The 5,656-nt window shown below is 36.3% G+C and overlaps 1 pseudogene; it reads left to right on the top strand.

Annotated features, from left to right (window-relative positions):
* The first annotated feature begins 1,735 nt into the window (after nt 1-1,735).
* On the top strand, nt 1,736-3,163 carry LOC102510576 (annotated as a pseudogene).
* The last annotated feature ends 2,493 nt before the right edge of the window (nt 3,164-5,656 follow it).

The following is a 5,656-nucleotide window of genomic DNA, read 5'->3' as shown; positions in this document are numbered from 1 at the left end:
GCTGCAAGGGAGGGACTATGAAAGTAAATGGAAAGAAACAAAACTTCCTCTACAGTTGTCAACAGATTGAATGGACAGATAATGGGACAGTCAAGATAAAATAGAAACAATTGATAATGATCACATAAAAGGTCAGAGGGCTTGTGGTAACAGGTTAACTCATTAGGAAACAATCAAGTTATACCCCAGTCTCACGTCATATTACGGCATAAATTCCTGAGCGATTAACATAATTAGTTGTAAAAAATGAAACAAATTAGATATTAGAGAATGTATATTTTCATTTTGAGATCAGATTAAATCAAAGCGTAAAAGTGATATCACAAAGGAAAAGAGAGGTTACAAAGGAAAAATAGGTAGTATAAGCTACATGACCAAAATAAAGCATCAGAAAAAATGTAGAAGAAATGCTTTCAAAATATTTGCCATTTATTTTATGAGTGCTTATATATTATTACTAATTAAAAAGTTTTTACAGCATTTTAGAAGCACACACAAATGCCCCCTCAATGGGTAAAGAAGACAGAAAATAAACAAAGGAAAAATCTGAAAAGAAAGCTACGAATAATCAAGAATTGCAAATTTGAGCACGATATTTCCTACCATATTGTCAAAGAATAAAAACGAGTATATAAGAGATGTTAACAATGTTGGAAAATTAGTCTTTCATATTTTGTTGGATAAAGCAAAAATGAAAATATGCCTCATTTCTAGAAGATGATTTGGTAGCATGTATCAAAATGTTAAAAATCTGTTTTTGACTTAGTTATAGCCCATAGGTACTGAGTAATGTTATGGTAAATATACTATTCTACATTCTTTATACATAGTAACCTATGTCATCCTTACAACAAGACTATGGAGAAGGAATCACCATTATTCTCTTTTACAGATGAGAAAACCACAGCACTGTGTGGTGAGATAAACTCGGGAACAGAGCTGGTAAGTGATGGGGCCAGATTTCAAAACTATGGTGTCTGTCTCAACAGCTTATACATAGAAATATCATGTTACTTTGCTTCTCGACTTTAAATAAGCTTACTTAAATAATAGAGGAATTAAAAGATGTATGTAAAAGATATTAGCATAAGCAATTTTTAAAAATAGTTTAAACTTTCAAATGAAGTTAAGTGTACTGTTTAGGAGAATTTTGCTTAGAATGTTTACAGATCACAAAACTGGCAGTGATTATTCTTTGTTTCTGGCTGGTGATTAAACATACTCATGTTCTTCACTTTAGAGTTCTTAAGTAAATGACAAAACTCATGCTTCTGAAAATGTCTGATCTGTAGTTTTTTTTTTTTTCAACTATAGTTTGGCAAATTCTTGGCAGTATCTAGAGAAGCATGGATCTCTGCAAGAAATGAGGTAGGGTGCAGGTGGGATGGAGTGCTCAAATTGTAGAATTTTTCAAATTGTAGAATTGTTTGCTCAGTGTCTTCCTTACAGCCTTCCTCATCTCCCTTCAGCAGTCAACATATTCCATTGCAAGTTTCTATTTCTGTGATTTCTGTGTTGTTTTCTATTCAGAAATTGTATTGTCACTCTGTCACTTAAGGTAAGGGATCAAAGACTGAGCCTTTTTGTCTAGCTAGTCTCTGTGTTACCTTAACCTTCTCTTAGAGGATGTATAGATGATAGATAAATAGGTAGGTAGGTAGGTAGACATAGATAGATAGCACAAGCAGCAATTGATGGTGGCAGCAGGTGCCCTGGCTGCAGTGGGTCCCAGCTCATGAAGCAATGACAGAGTGGGGACAACTTTTCCCTAGCACCAAACTTCCAAGACAGGGAGATGGAGGACATGACAGGAGTGTTTGACAGAGCCCTGGACCAGCCAGAGGACGTGGACTCTGACGATGAGCTGGAGGAAAGGGGTCAGTTAAATGAAAGCATGGACCATGGAAGAGTTGGACCGTAAGACCTTGACATGGAGAACTGTAAGAAACTTGTTATCTCAGAAACAAATGTGAACAAGTCAGAAAAAATGAGGCCAGAATGTTTTGAGGTACTTGAAGTACTTGGTAATGTGGGGCTATGGAAAGGTTTTTCAAGTATGAAAAGTAACAGGGACAAACACTGCAAAAGTATTTGCCACAAAGTTGCTTAAACAGGGGAGGACAGTAAGAAATGCTAAAGACACAGCTCATCTAAAAGCAGAAGGGAATATTCTGGAGGAAATAAAGCATTCCCCCATTGTGGATTTAATTTATGCCTCCGGACTGGTAGAAAACTCTGCCTCATCCTTCAGTATCTCAGTGGAGGAGAATTATTTATGAAGTTAGAAAGAGAGGAAATATTTATGGAAGACACAGCCTGCTTTTACTTGGCAGAAATCTCCATGGTTTGGGGACATTTACATCGAAAAGGGATTATCTACAGTGACCTGAAGCCAGAGAAAGTCATGCTTAATCACCAAGGTCATGGAAACTAAAAAGCTGCTGAAAAGAAATGGCTGCTTCTCATCTCCGGAGCTGGTCCTGTGGATACTAGAGAAGTTCAAGCTCATCCATTCCTCAGGCACGTTAACTGGGCTGAGAGCTGCGGGCCGGGAAGGTGGAGCCCCCCCTAAAACTCTGCTGCAGTCTGAAGAGGATGTGAGTCATTTTGATTCAAAGTGTAGACATCAAACACTTGATGACAGCCCAGATGACTCAGCTGTCAGTGAAACCGCCAATCAGGTCTTTCTGGGTTTTACATATGTGGCTCCATCTCTGTACTTGAAAAAGTAAAAGAAAACTTTTCCTTTGGACCAAAAATCTGGTCACCTCAAAGATATATTGGCATGAACACCTGTCAGTCCAGTCAAATTTTCTCCTGGGGCTTTCTGGGGAAAAGGTACTTCAACCAGCACAACAAATCCTCAGGCCCCCGCAGAATATCTAACAGAAACAAGTGGAATAGAGTAGATGGATGTGACCGTGAATGGGGACTGCCACAGCACCACTTCCAACATGACATCCAAGCTCAAGACCATGCAAATCAAGATTTTCCCATAATCTCCAAACAAGCAGATCACGTGTGTATGAAACATGTTAGAGCAACGCTTTTCACGAATTTAAGACAAAAAAGATGGAGAAAGAAAGTGTGCAAGGTGAATCAAAATAACAGTCTCAAAGAGCCACTGTCATTATATAGAACACTTTGGACAGAGAACATATAAATATGGATTTTAGAAAATCAATGGGGCAAAAGAACTTACGTGAAATGGTATTTCAGAAATTTTAAGCACATCAATTAATTGATTCTTAGCAACATCTTATCAATTTTATCAAGAATTTTCAAGTTGATAGCTCAAAACTGACAGTGTTAAGGATAGGCTTATGGATCATGTTGAGTTCTGATTGTATCAAAGAAGAGTTACCCTTTCATTAGGCAAAGTATGCAATTATCTGTAATACTTGCAACTAAGAACAAATTAGCATGCAATCTTGATCAAATTTTTTCCAGCAATTTGGAATCAAACACAAAAGAAACTTGTCAATTGATGCTTTACATGCAAACAACCTAAAAGTTGCAAGCTGTATTTTATTCAGGGACCTTACCGAGACTAGACCCCAAGAGACACCCTCTCAGTTTCTAGATGGTGGTGAAGATCTCTAATCTCTTCCTGCAGGAATATCTTAAATAAAAAAGAAAAATCACATTTACTAATATAAAAAGAGAAAGCTAAAGAAAATTTATCAGCCTGCTTTTTAAAATGATGTTTTTAAGAGTATTTAATGTTAAGAGAAAACTTCATGGTGTTTAAGCTTTAAAATGATATAACATCTGTGTATATAATATTCCCCATTTAATAAAAGTTACTGTATATAGGCACATATAAACACTGTGTATTTGGAAGTTTTCTTACACAAAAATCTAATCTGGGGAAACAAGGAGCTGACATGCCAAGTAATAGAAACACACAAATACAGGAATGAATGAATGAATAAGTGAATGACAAATAAATCAATAAATTTTAAGCATAACTGTTTATTTATTTATTTTTATGTAAGTATAGTTGATTTACAATGTTGTGTTAGTTTCAAGTGTAGAGCAAAGTGATTCCATTATGCATATATATATATGTACATTCTTTGTCAGATTATTTTCCATCATAAGTTATTACAAGATATTGAATATATTCTTTTGTGTTCACAGTAGGTCCTTGTTGTTTATCTATTTTATATATAGTAGTGTGTATACATATTAATCCCCAACTCCTAATTTATCCCTTCCCCTATCTTTTTCCCCTCTGGTAATCATAGTTTGGATTCTATGTCTGTGAGTCTACTTCTCGTTTGTAAATAAATTCACTTCTATCATTTTTTTAGATTCCATGTATAAGTGATATATGATATTTGTCTTTGACTTGCTTCACTTACTATAATAATCTCTAGATCCATCCATGTTGTTGCAGATGGGATTTTTTCATTCTTTTTTATGCTGAGTGATGTTCCATTTTATATATAAACCATATCTTCTTAATCCAGTCATCTGTCAATGGACATTTATGTTGTTTCCATGTCTTAGCTATTGTAAATAGTGCTGCTCTGAACACTGTGGTGCATGTATTTTTTTGAGCTAGAGTTTTCTCTGGATATATGCCCAAAAGTGGGATGGCTGGATCATATGGTAACTCTATTTTTAGTTTTTTAAGGAACCTCTACACTGTCCTCTCTCCCATAGTGACTGCACCAATTTACATTCCCACCAGCAGTGTAGGAGGGTTCCTTTTTCTTCACACCCTCATCCATTTATTATTTGTAGACTTTTTAATGATGGTCATTCTGACTGATGTGAGGTGAAATCTCATTGTATTTTTGATTTGCATGTCTCTAATAATTAGTGATGCTGAGCATCTTCTCTTGTGCTTGTTGTCCATCTGTATGTCTTCTCTGGGGAAATGTCTATTTAGGTCTTCTGTCCATTTTTCTGATTGGGTTGTTTGAGGTTTTTTGATATTAAGCTGTGTGAACTGTTGTAAGCATAACTTGTGTATGCTAGGCTAGTGTCACAATTAAAACCATAGATAATCCTTATTTTAAATATTTTTTAATAAAAATGCTTAATCACATGGATTTCTATCATTCCTTCTAGTGCATTTAAATGGGTTTAGGAGTATGAGAGAGCCTGTACATCCTTAAATACTGGCAGTGAATACTGACTCTTCAATTTTCTGAGCAGTGGTGTGCTGGTAAATGTTTAAAAACAATCTCCCTGGAAAATGAATGAATGAATGCTCTGACTTGTGGCACTTGTCCAATTTACATGGTGGAAATATTCCAATGACCACTTTTCAAACTACCAGTGTGTTGGACAGAACTGTGAATAACTGGACGTAGGAAGCGGGTAGGAGCCTGTGTCATACTCCACTGTTTGCGAGGCACAGTCCTGTGTTCGCATGGACACGGCTCCCAGCGCTTGTATTCCTTGCGTGCTGGTATAACTTCTCTCTATGCTCTCTCAGGACCCATATATTAGGTCTCACCTTGTGGCCAGTTGAAACTCTGGAACAGGGATTGGCAAGCTTTATCTTGAAGGGCCAGAGAGTAAATATTTTTAGATTTATGGGCATTTGGTCTCTATTGCAACAAACTCAACTCAGCCATTGAAGCTAAATAAGCCACCAACATATAAAATGACAGAAGTGTGTGTCATGATAAACCCTTTT

The sequence above is a fragment of the Camelus ferus genome, chromosome 1 (genome assembly GCF_009834535.1).
Source record: "Camelus ferus isolate YT-003-E chromosome 1, BCGSAC_Cfer_1.0, whole genome shotgun sequence".
NCBI classification, from domain to species: domain Eukaryota; kingdom Metazoa; phylum Chordata; class Mammalia; order Artiodactyla; family Camelidae; genus Camelus; species Camelus ferus.
This window is presented reverse-complemented; position numbering and strand designations above follow the sequence as displayed.